This window comes from Lathyrus oleraceus, chromosome 5 (assembly GCF_024323335.1).
Source record: "Lathyrus oleraceus cultivar Zhongwan6 chromosome 5, CAAS_Psat_ZW6_1.0, whole genome shotgun sequence".
Lineage (NCBI taxonomy): Eukaryota > Viridiplantae > Streptophyta > Magnoliopsida > Fabales > Fabaceae > Lathyrus > Lathyrus oleraceus.
Window position 1 is genome coordinate 446,605,830 of NC_066583.1, and position 13,996 is coordinate 446,619,825.

Here is a 13,996-nt window from a genome sequence, read left to right on the forward strand (position 1 = left end):
ACCGGATTGTAATTGATGCAACCCTTAGTCCCTACAAGTGGCACATTACGAAACTCTCCACAACTCATGATAACATTGCGCACATCCATCCGGTAAGATTGCCACCTGATATCATAGGAGGTAAGAGACATAATCCTCTGAGTCCACTTACGAGTGCTCTGAGTATCCACAAAAGGTCCACTGGTTGGCAACAAGGACAAGAACCATCTGAGCAACAACGGGAGACAGCACCTGATAGCTCCACCCTTACCATGTCTACTGTGTATAGCATAGTAAGTGTCAGCTAACAAGGTAGGAACCGGGTTTCCTCTGATGAAGATAGTGATAGCAGCAAGATCCACAAAATTAGGCATGCTAGGGAATAACACAACTCCATAGATCATAATAGCCAACTGAGCATGAAAAGCTTCCCAATTTCCCTTCTTTGCTTCTTCTTTAGCCATCCTCACTAAGTACTTCAAAGGCAACCCCACCACATCACCACTTGACTTCCAATTGTCACTCACCTCCTTGATACTCAAATAAAGAGATCTGGCAACAACCCTGAAATCCACCTCCTTTGGCACATCTAAGAAGGGAACCTGATATCTGATCGGGACATTCAGCAAAATAGAATACTCTTCGAGAGTGGGCGCTAACTGATAATCCTGGAAAGTGAAACAACGGAGCTCTGGGTCATAGAACTGTAGGAGAGTCTGCAACGATACTGGATCTACCACCATCTTCAACAGTGTCAACAAGTCCCCATACTGATCAACAAACACCTTCTGATTACCGCCGGTCACAAGATTGCCCAACTCTACCAAAGACGTCAATGGCTCACGGTGAAAACTGTAGGTGCACGTCTTCCTCTTCAACTCTGGAACGGATGCCATCTCTCACAGTGAATAGACTCCTGAATGAACCTGAGAAATGATATGCATGAGGATATTAGCTTTTCTTCTTTTCTTTTCTTTTTTTTATTGCATTATTTTTTTGAAAATAAATATGCTATGATGCAAATGATGCAAACACGACTGGCTGGCTGTGTGTTACGGAGCACAGGATCAAAGCTTCGACCTGAATTCGGAACCACAAAGTCATCTGAGACCCAAAGTCATCCGGAACCCAATATCTCTGAACTAAGTCACCAACAGGAACCAAGAGTCACCAACGGTACCTGTAAATGATTCATTCCCTCCCCACTCACGGGTGTCATCTAGGCCAGGGTAAGGTCAAGAGAAACGCAGGATAAATAACCCTTTCATAGAATATCATCATGTACACACCCGATGTATGCACCAATAATACCCCATCAGGATCTGAACTGCTCGTGATATCAAGTTCCGCTAAGTGGCGCAATACCACCTGCTTCCCAAGAATCACTTTATTCCTAGGTGTCCTAAAGTTCACTCATAGCCTGGGTATTGGGCCTTTTACCTCTTGTAACTCCCACCCCACAGAGAGACAAACACACAGCCAGCACAGATGAAAACATGATGCATGCAAACATAAATGCAAACATAAATGCAAACATACACAAATAAATGCAATAAATGAAACAGTAAAAGCAACCAAACCCTATCCTAAAGAGCGCTAGGAGTGACTCGCTTAGGGAAGATGGACCAGCAAGAGGTCAACTTCTCTATAATCCCCAGCAGAGTCGCCAGCTGTCGCATTACACGAAAAACCGGCGGGAAAACGAAACAACAGAGCCGCCACCGTGCGTTATTTATCCCAAAGGAGGGAAAGGAAACGCTCGAAGTAAACCTGGAAAGGAATGGTCTCGCGACCAGAGATTGATGGGTACGGGAGTCGGTTATGCGAAGGGAAGGTATTAGCACCCCTACGCATCTGTCGTACTCGACGGGATCCACGCACAAAAGAATAGAAGAAAGGTTACTAAAGAAACTGCTCAAACACTGCACAAGGTTGGAAGGAAACACAGAAAGACAAAAAGAAACGGAAGAAACGGGACTCGGCAGGATATCGCATCCTGGGCCTACGTAGTCTGTCAAGCACAGACATCAGAGTCGACGTAGTTCGGGACAGGGGAAACGTGCTCGCTAGGATGTCGCATCCTATGCTTACGTATCTTCTCTGACCAAAGAAGAATCAGAGCACTCATAGCTCGGCTAACGCACGCCAAACAAAACCCACACAGGAAATCGACTGCCAATCGCTGGACTTACATCAGACTCCGAACCAACAAGCACACACACAGGAAACCGACTGCCAATCGCTGGACTTATGTCAGACTCCACACAACACAAGGGGTTGAAAAAGAAAAAGGGCGCCCGGAGAGATCAGCTCATCTCCTGCCTACGTACCTCATCTGGTATGAGGATCAGGGCGACGTAGTTCCCCTAAACAGGGAAAGAACTTCTAACCTAACCAGAGACAAAGGGGATAACAAGCTACTAGGGAGACTACGACTCGAGCCTAGAAGTTGTCATGCATACGATCCCTATGTTGAGGTTTCTATCCTAACTTGCACAGGAAGCAAGCTATCCTAAACAGCACAATCAAACAAACAAGCACAATAAAGCAAGCACACACACTATATGCAAACAATTGGGCTCATACAAGGTTAGGCTGCAGAAACAAGCCAACTGGAATGGGGTGTTTTTAGCTCTTAACCCTAACATTAAGAGTCAGGGTGAAGCAGATGAAATAGGAAGTGAGTATAAGACCTCAAAGCTCTTATCCCTGGCCTGGGAGAGCTTGACTCAAAATAGAAAGTGTGGGAGTTCAGAATGTAGGAACTCTTCTCCACAGATGACTGACACAACAAGATCTTGGGTTCTTATTCACAATGCATCAACACATGGTGTGTGAGCAAAGTGAATGACACAACTGAATAGCAGGGGATGGATTGCACATCCCTTTTATCTGCCAATTGCCTCCTAAGAGGTCTTTACCTGCTTGGCACAAAATTAAACATCCACAAGCATTGCCTCTTAAGGAGGGCTTCAGACAGGTGCCTACCAATAACAGTAGGTCTTTCAGACTACATGAAGATCAAGAAATTATACCTCAGTGGTATACAAACCACAAGCAATGTGAAGCAAAGTTCAAATGAACTTAAAGCAACTTAGGTACCTGTGGAAACAGCTAAACCAATCAGTACAACTTTCAGACAAACAATCAACACTTAATATCACACAGACAGACAAATCCAATCAGGCAACAATGGTGCAAGGCATAAGGCAAACACAAATGAATTGTCCTCAAAGCCTACAAAACACACAAAGATAAGCAAGGCAAGGTCACAAATGGATACATGATCACATAACCTAGCACTAAATAAAATCCAGCCATGCACAAATTTCCAATTTATGATCATAAAAAACTAGACAGAATAAGGAGCATTTTGCGAAAAATTGGGATGAAATTGGATCAATTTTCAATTTGTTATGATTTTATGAAGTTTGGGAAAAATTTTGAAATCAAAAATGTACATGGCATGAAATAAGGAGGGAAACATGTGAAAATGCAAGGCAATTTGAAAAAGCGCGCTCGGCCAGGATCGAACCTGGTCCAGATTTGAAAAAACGCGCCTAAGTGAAACGGTGTCGTTTCACTGTAGAAACCCTAAGCCTGGCCAGAAATCTTAGCTAATTGAAGAACTCGTAGCTAATTCGCAGCAAAATCTGGAAACGTGATGATCCTCATCTTCCTCATGAAGATGAAGATGAACTTCAAATGCAAATTTCCAGAAAATCAAAAAAACTCCAGAAATCAAAAACAAGCACAGCATTGCAAAGCATTTTTCATGTGGATCAAAGATCAACAAACATTTAAACATAATTCATCATAACAAGATCAAATCGAAGCAAAACTTTTTGGCATCTCATACTTCAATCATGCATAACTTCATGGATAGTGCACCATTTTAGTTGATTTTTCCACCAGAATTCTCTACAACACAAGATCTACATAAACATACACATGGATTGCAAAGTTAAGAGGATCGAAAATCAACCTCTTGAAGAGCAGAACCTTTGAACTGCACTATCCAAGGCTTGTAATGGTCCAAAGCTCCTCTATGATGCTTGTGGAGATGATTGATGGTGAGATTGAAGCTCAAACAAGCACGAATCCAGTAGAATTTGCAAACTCCATTGAACCTTCAAGCTTCAAGTGTGGTCAAAACTGGCGCGAATCCTTACAAATCCACGTTCAAATCTCCTCAAAAACACTTCATGATCATGATTCCAACAAGAGAAATGGCTCTTGTGTGAGAAAATTGAAAGTTCTTGATGAGAGAATTTTTTTGAAAAGTTTCTAGATCTAGATCTGAAAAGCTTGTTAATGGCCAATGCAGTTGTGATTATCCTTATATATCCCTTGTTAATCATTCTGAAAACATGTTTAAGCCAAAATAAATTGGGATTAACAAGTTACAAGGTGTATGCATCAATTGGTATTTTCACTCCATGCAAGAGATAGCCACGTGAACAGTACACAAATAAAGCCCAAAACCTCTTGAAAAAGCCCATGCACACTTTGGAATTGGTATTTTATGCATATGATCAACCAAATTGATTTTAGAAATTTTCCTTCAAAAAACTTCATGAATGAGCACATGATCATGCAAGTGAAATTCATGCCATGTAATGGATGTTTTGGAAACTACATGTTATGAGGAACAAAATGCAAAAAGAACCACCAAAATTGGAGCCTTGGTTCAAAAGCTATGCCCATTTGAATTTTAAACACACTTTGCCATGATTGGATCATATCTCCTCAACCACACATCATAAATCCATGATCTTGGACTTTTTGGAAATAGGAGAGAAATATATTCTACTTTCATGTTGGACAAAATTTCATTTGAAGCTTTCTTGATGATGTAAGATTGAGTTGAAGTTGGTCTAAAACCTTTCCATTTTTGGAAATTTCAAATTATAGGTCACTTGCTATTTTGGGAAATTCTTGACTTGACTTCAAATTCTTCAATGTGAGTGTTTGAAATGTAAAATGAGACTTGTTTGAACATGAATGAAGTATCTCTAATCACTTCCCACCTCCAAATCCACAGTTGACTTTGCAGTTGACTTTTATGGGCCTCAGATAACTTGGGCATGCACTGATGTGTCTAAGCCTTCAACACTTGGCCAAATTGCTTCAAAGTGATCTTTGGGTCATGTAAGCTCATTGGAACAACCATAGGGCTTTCATCTCATGGAAAATGCTCTTGCTCTCTTGCACAGTTGAATCTCCTGACCAGTCTTGACTGATGAGATGTAATGGACTATGCAATACTAATGCAATCTTAATGTGATGTTAGTGACCTAAAAAATGAAATGAATATACAAATGGGAGGTGCAAATTTGAGGTGCTACACCATGTAGGTGGAAAGTCTTGGTGGGAAGAAGTATGCTTATGTAGTGGTGGATGACTTCTCCAGATACACCTGGGTCAATTTTATAAGAGAAGAATCTGATGTATTTGAAGTCTTCAAAGATCTTTGTCTAAGACTTGAAAGAGAAAAAGAAAGTCAAGTTATCAAAATCAGAAGTGATCATGGGAAGGAATTTGAGAACAGCAAATTTGCTGAATTCTGTGCATCAGAAGGAATTAGTGATGAGTTCTCATCTCTCATTACTCCCCAGCAAAATGGTGTGGTAGAAAGGAAAAATAGAACCCTCCAAAAATTAGCCAGAGCTATGATTCATGCCAAGAAATTGCCCTACCACTTCTGGGATGAAGCTATGAACACATCCTGCTATGTTCACAACAGAGTAACCTTGAAGAAAGGGACTCCTACTACCTTATATGAAGTCTGAAAAGGGAGAAGACCTACAGTCAAATAATTCCATGTGTTTGGTAGTAAATGTTATATCTGGACTAATCGTGAATAAAGAAGGAAGATGGATCCCAAAAGTGATGAAGGAATATTTTTGGGCTACTCAACTAACAGCAGAGCATATAGAGTCTTTAATTCCAGAACAAAAGTAATGATGGAATCTATCATTGTTGTGGTTGATGATCAACAGACTGATGTCACAGACGATGTCGAGACATCTCTAAATGATGCCCCAGCTGATTTACCAGACAAAAATAATGAGAGTGAACTTCCTAAAGCTGAACCTGAAGCTGACAAAATCAACAAGGGACCCTCCATCAGAATTCAGAAGGATCATCCTAAAGATCTCATTATAGGAGACCCAAATAAAGGGGTCACAACTAGATCAAGGGAAGTGATCTCCCATGGGTGTTTTGTGTCCAAGATTGAGCCTAGGAATGTCAAGGAAGCCTTGACTGATGAGTTATGGATCAATGCCATGCAGGAAGAGTTAGGCCAATTCAAGAGAAATGAAGTATGGGAACTGGTTCCAAGACTTGAAGGAATAAATGTCATTGGAACAAAGTGGGTGTACAAGAATAAATCTGATGAACAATGGGTGGTTACTAAAAATAAATCAAGATTAGTAGCACAGGGATACACTCAAGTTGAAGGAGTTGACTTTGATGAAACATTTGCTCCTGTAGCTCGCCTTGAGTCCATTAGACTATTGCTTGGAGTGGCATGTATTCTGAAGTTTAAACTGTTCCAAATGGATGTAAAATCTGCCTTCTTGAATGGCTACTTAAATTATGTTGAACAACCTAAAGGATTCACAGATCCAAATCTTCCAAAGCATGTGTACAAGTTGAGGAAATCCCTTTATGGTTTGAAACAAGCTCCAAGGGATTGGTATGATAGACTCACAGTGTTCCTCACTAACAATGGATATAGGAAGGGAGGTATTGACAAGACCCTATTTGTTAAGAATGAAGGAGGAAAACTCATGGTGGCTCAAATATATGTGGATGATATTGTGTTTGGTGGGATGTCAGATCAGATGGTCGAACATTTTGTTAAACAAATGCAGTCTGAATTTGAGATGAGCCTTGTTGGAGAGCTGACCTATTTTCTTGGGCTACAAGTCAAGCAGATGGAAGATTCTATCTTTCTATCTCAAAGCAAATATGCCAAAAACATTGTTAAGAAGTTTGGCATGGAGAATGCAAGTCATAAAAAGACACCTGCTCCTACACACCTGAAAGTCTCCAAAGATGAAAATGGTGTTAGTGTAGATCAAAGTCCATACAGAAGCATGATAGGAAGTCTGCTATATCTCACAACAAGCAGACCTGACATTGCTTTTGCTGTAGGTGTTTGTGCTAGATATCAAGCTGAACCAAAAGTCAGTCACATAAATCAAGTGAAGAGGATACTGAAATATGTCAATGGCACCAGTAACTATGGGATGTTGTATACTCATGGTTCTGGACCTATGCTGACTGGATATTGTGATGTTGACTGGGCTGGAAGTGCTGATGATAGGAAAAGCACATCAGAAGGATGTTTCTTCTTGGGGAACAACTTAATATCATGGTTTAGTAAGAAATAAAATTGTGTGTCCCTATCCACTGCTGAAGCTGAATACATAGCAGATGGGAGTAGTTGTTCTCAGGTGGTTTGGATGAAACAAATGTTGACTGAATACAATGTCACACAAGATGTCATGACATTGTACTATGACAACTTGAGTGCTATAAATATTTCTAAGAATCCTATTCAACACAGCAGGACAAAACACATTGATATTCGTCATCACTTTATTAGAGAACTGGTGGAAGAGAAAATCATAGCTCTGGAGCATATTACTACTGAAATGCAATTAGCTGACATATTTATAAAGGCTTTGGATGCTAATCAATTTGAATGTTTAAGAGGGAAATTAGGGATTTGTATCCATGAGAATTTATAGCAATTAATTTGGAGTGGAAAAGGTAATAAAAATATTGTCTGTCCACTTAAAAGAAAGTGCCCCATTTATGGTAAATCATTACCTAGTATTGGAACTACCATCTATAGCATTTTCACACGCAACCTCAGCTCAACCACTTCCATCTTCCTCAAACTTTATCGACCATCTCTGCTAGGGCAACAAAAATTATTTCACAAGCTCAACAAGATGTCACAACATCCTTCATCTTCTGGGTCTAAAAACACCAAACCTGCGCACAAAGCAAGAACACCATCCATGGATTTTCTTCATGAGGACATTTTGGAAGTGATTCCCCTATCAATCATCCCAGGAGACGCTCCTGGTCCATCCTCCACTGCTCGTCACACTCAAGGTAACAATTCTGATAACCCTACCTCTAAAGATGACATGCATCATACTGATCGTGTCATTAGAAATCTTGTCACGAGGATCCTAAATGAAGGACACTCGATAAAGGGAATGTCTACTCCTCTATCTAGAAGGGATCCTTCTCCTGAGGTTGAACCTCACAATGAGAAAGATGATGATTCATCTAGGTCTGAGAAAGATATTGCTGCAGAAGGACTGTGTTCTTTAGGGCAAACCTTGCCTAGTAAGAAATCTATAGATGCTTCTCAGAAGCATGACTCTGGTAAAAAGGTGATTGACTTGGAAGAAGAAAGCTCAGATGATGAAGATGACAACTTACTTCATCACTTGAAGCCAAGTGTTGCAAAGAGAATAAAGACCAGAAAGGGGAGATCTGTGGCTGAGATGATGACAACTAAAACTAGTAAGAAGGCTACTGTTGTAGGCCCTTCAAAGTCATAGAGTAAAGTGGAGGTAAAGAAGAGAAAGGTAAGAGAAAGTTTTGATTCATAGGATGATGTTGAAGACGGTGTCCTAGACATCTCTCCTATCAAAAGGTCTATTGTTAGAAAATCTCCTGCTAAGGTTGCTGCTGTACATTTGGATAACATTTCCTTCCATCTGGAAGATGTTGTAGCCAAGTGGAAATTTGTAATCCAAAGGAGAGTGGTTGTGGAAAGAGAACTAGGAAGGGATGTTGTGGAAGTTAAGGAGGTCATGGACCTGATCAAGTCTGCTGGTTTAATGAAAACAGTTAGTGGGTTATCTCAATGTTTTGAAGGTCTTGTTAAAGAGTTTGTGGTGAACATCCCTGAGGACATTGTTGACAAGAACAACAAAGAGTTTTGTAAGGTATTTATTAGAGGAAAGTGTGTGAAGTTTTCTCCAACTGTGATCAATAAGTTCCTAGGAAGAGGAACAAAAGGTGTTGTTGAACTAGAGGCCACAAACAATGAGGTCTTTAGGACAATAACTACTGGACAGGTCAAGGAGTGGCCAAGCAAAAAGCGTCTCTCTGCTAGAAAATTAACTGTGAAATATGCTATCTTGCATAAGATAGGGTCAGCAAACTGGGTACCAACAAACCACATCTCTACAATCTCTAATGCTCTTGGAAGGATCATATTTGCTATTGGAACCAAGCTTAATTTTGATTATAGAAGTTTCATGTTTAAACAAATTGTCAAACATGCTTCCACAAATGCAGTGAAGCTGCCCATTGCTTTTCCCTCAATAATTTGTGGGATAATCCTATGCCAGCAACCTGGAATACTGAGCATAAGTGATATCCCTAGTAGATGAAAACCTCCATTGTCAATTCATTACAAGTTATTTGAAGGCATTCATGTCAATGACTTTGTCATGACATCTGCTATGAAGAAGCCAGCCTCTCAAGGTAGCCTGATTGCTGAACTGAAAGAGACCTGTAAGGAATTGGAGACTGGGATTAGGGTGGCTAAAGCTAGGAAAGAAGCTCTGGAGGTTCTGATTAATAGCTTGGAGCAAGGAGACATGGATAATGTTTGTCAAGCCAAGGACACAGATGCCCACATCTCAAGTGAGAGGTCTAAATCTCAAGATAAATCAAGTGGCAGTTCTGGATCTGAAGCTGATGAAGATGCTAGTTCCTCTGACTGATTTATGGTGAAGATGGTTCCCCTGTTATGATGATGTGCTGTTCTGGATGTTTTGATGTTTGATGTTGTTTTTGGGCAGTCTTGTTTTGATGCCTTGATGTAATTTTTGGGTTTTCTTTGTGATTTCTCTGGAATTCTTTTTATCTCAGCTTATATAGCTGTGTATAATTATGGTTCTGTAACACCTGACAATATGTTTTAACATACTATATGTTATAACATTCTATGTGACATTCTCTGTTGGACTAATAGACATTTATTTTGTCTCGTTGGTCTCTTTGGTCTCTTTGGTCTATTTTGACTAAAAAGGGGGAGAAGTTAATATGTGGAAAGCTGCAGTTGATGTGTGGAGAGTTGCAGTTAATATGTGCTATGAAGTAGCTAGGCTATAAATATATGACAGCTCATGTTGAACAGAATGATGTTATGTGTTGTACAGGTGTTTTGAAGGAGATGTCTTGATGTTGAAGGAGATGTCAGATGGGGTGATGGATGTTACAGGTGTTGTTGAAGGAGATGTCTGTGTTGAACAGACTTAGGGGGAGAAGAAGCACATATGTGTTTAATATGTGTTATTTTGTGTTTACTAGTTGCTATTATAGCTAGTAAATGTGTGGTTTATTACTCCTGTTGCTGCTTAAATACTGATATGTTTTTTACTCTTGTGAACAAATGGACTGATATATGTTTTAGCCAAAATTTGCCAAAGGGGGAGTTTGTTGGTTCTAGGTGTTGGCATCAATTTTGGTAAAACCTAGAGTGTTCACAAGTTGTCACAAGTGTTGTCTTGACATAAGATAACATGTACCTGCAGGATGTTTAAAATGTGATTATGCAGGATTTTACTGAGATGTCACACCCAATGTCATGACATCTGTATACAAAATATTCAGTCTGAATGTTATGTATTGTGTGATTACGTTTTTAATGCTAATCTATGTATGATTGATGAGATGATTGAAGACGCTATCAATCAGTAATTACAACCAGATTTACTTATTTTCCAACGAGATATAATCAGCTGTCATGAGAAGATATGAATGGAAAATAGTTTTAGGGTTTTATGATGTCCAAGCCCAGGAAATTGCTTCTATATAAAGCACATGGAAAACCTGGTTTTGAACACAAGAAATAACGAACGAAATATTGAAAGAGAATAAGGGTTTTAGTCTTGTGTGTTCGTGTGAATTGTAAGCCATTCAATTCATCCATAGATGATTGAATTGGTCTGATTTTTGAGTTGTAATTTGTCCACTCTAAGCTTTGAAGCATGAGTGTGTGTTTACTTGATTGAAGCTTTTAAGTAAGATCAAGTATGTGTCTTTGAAGAGTGTCTTCTTTTCATTGTAATTCTTGTTTTATATCACTGTTGTGATTGAGGGGGAGTGAGTAGGACCTCATATCTAAGAGTTCTTAGGTAGAAGTCACACGGGTAGAGATTAGGTGAAAAGACTGTAACTTGAAGTTGTTTACTGAGAGTCTTTGAACTGATTCTGTTTAGTGGATTTCCTTCCTGGCTTGGTAGCCCCCAGACGTAGGTGAGTTTGCACCGAACTGGGTTAACAATTGCTTGTGTCTCTTGCATTATTGTTCTTTATCTTTTATCCTATTTGTATTGTTCAGATATTAGTGTCGTAACATTACCTTTGACATCTCATATATGATACCAGAATTTCACTTTGGTTCAAACCATACTTCTATCGCACTTATTTCCACCTCCTGCCTCTAGTTCCTTGAACTACGAAGCTCTGAATTCCTCATTGCACTATGAGGATACGTAGGCATGAGGGCCCTAATCCTCACCGAGCACTTTATCTATTTCTTTCTTTTTCCCATTCTTTTGATAGTAATATTTAGTTATCACACCTATTCGAGTGAGAACAATCAAAACGGTTCCCATGGGGGTACCATGGATGTTTGGGGTGCTAATACCTTCCCCTTGCATAACCGACTTCCTTACCCAGTATATCTCTTTCCCCGGGTTTTATCGATGTTTTCCCTTCCCTTTGGGGATAAATAAAGTTCGATGGCGACTCTATTGTATGTTCGAGCGTGAGATACGTTCGAGTATATTTCCACTAGCACCAGCTGGAGACTCTGCTGAGGACTTTGCTTCTTGGAGCATTTCCTAGTCGCTAAAAGGAGTCGAGCCTAGTTTTGATTGCTTTCTTAGCTTGCTTAGGTGTTTATCTTTGCGCTTTACTCACTTTATCATTATATTCATTTTCTATATATTAGGGATATTATCTGTTATACTCTCTGTTGGGTTGGGTTATTGATTACATGAGAGATAAGCTCTATACTCGAACTTGAGTACATACACATGATAGCAACGTGACTAGAGTCGTGTTTGACCTTTGTGGAGTTATTCCGCGATTATGGTTGACATGAGACATCACACCTAGAGTAGATCCTTTTGGGAGCATCATTGTCCGACGAGTCATTCATCCAAGGCAATGGTATCTCGAAATGGGTTGTTGACTCTAGGAACCTTCTAGGTTGGCTTGAAGACTAGAACCTACCTGTGAGGGGGATATGGGATTTTTCTACAGGAAACCATAGCCTCTACATACCTTATTCTCATGGACTTCGGACCTTTGATCCTGCATCGGGCAGTATACACAGATTATCCGGATTATTTTATGTTGTTAACATACTCTTTTGCATATCATAATAGCATTGTTGTATATACACCTGAGTTTTGACCCTGAATTATTATACCATTGATGCTTTGAATCTACGGGTGTTGCATAATTATTCGTATTGCATCCCCAACATGTGCATTCATTCATTTGCCTTTCATGCATACCAACTAGAAAAACCTCACCTTGTCCTTTCTCCAGCCTGAAAGACGACGACTCTTAGACACCACTACTTCACAAGGGCTAACAAATCGAGAATTATGGCGGATCTGGAACAAGAGAATGCTACCTATAGGGAAACTTTGGCTCAAGTGCAAGGCAGAATGGACACCTTCCAAGGTAACATGAACACCATATTGGAGTACCTTCAAGCTCAGAAGGCCACTACCTCCACTTATGTTGCCAATCCTGCTTCTTCTGTAGTTACTGATGCTATTGTCGTCACCACTTCTGTCGATGTTGTTGTGGACACTGTGGTTCAACCTGTGAGCCAACCTATTTGTCAGCAAGGTCCTAGTAGGCATGCCATTTCCTACCCCTGGGGGTTGCCTCCGAACTTTACTCCCCAAGTTGCTAATGGGAATGCTTTTGTGCCATATCAACCTTGTCTTGCTCATCCTGTCAATGGGAATCTTGTTACCCATCCTTGGGGCATGACCACTCTTTCTCCTCAAATGGTTAATGTTAACAACTGTGAGACCAACCCAGAACAGGCTCTTCAGACTTCTACACCAGTGATCGTTGAGACTCTTAATAACAACAAAGATGAATACAGAGGTCCTACCCTCCACTTCCATCTTCCTCCTCGAGCTACTCAACCGACTGTTCATAATTTGAACCAAGGTGTTTAGATACCTCCTCCTCATCCTGCGGCATCCTCTGTTGTTGCACCTCCATTTGTGTATCCTGGGGCACCCTACGCTCCATATCAGAATCAGTATGGTCAGACTGTTGGTCAGACGGTGAATCCTGGTTTGATATATCCTCAAGGGTATCCCTAGTTCACTTCTACTCCAGTTATTGCTCAGACGACTTCTCAGCGTGTTCAACTTACCAATCATCAAGTTAATGCTCAACTTGCCAATCAGAATGTTGTTGGTTAAGACTATCAATTACTAGATGAAAGGATCAGAGCCATTGAAGGTTTCTCTACGTATGGTTTGGATGCTAAGGACTTATGTCTAGTTCCTAATGTGGTGGTTCCTCCTAAGTTCAAAGTACCAGACCTGCCAAAATATAAGGGTTTGAGTTGTCCAAGAAGTCATGTCATCATGTATTGTAGGAAGATGGCATCCTACATTGATAATGATGAGTTGCTTATCCATGGCTTCCAAGACAGCTTATCTAGGGCATCCTTAGACTGGTATATGGGCCTGGAACGCAGTAAAATTAGATCTTGGAAGGATTTGTCTGAAGCCTTTCTCAAGCAATACAAATATAATTTAGACATGGCTCCCACCATGCTACAACTGCAGAATCAAGCCTGCAAGAGCAATGAAACATTTAAAGAATACGCTCAGAGATAGCGTGAAATGGCTTCCAGAGTTAAACCTGCAATGACAGATGCCGAATTGGTTGATATTTTCATGGGCACACTCCATGGTTT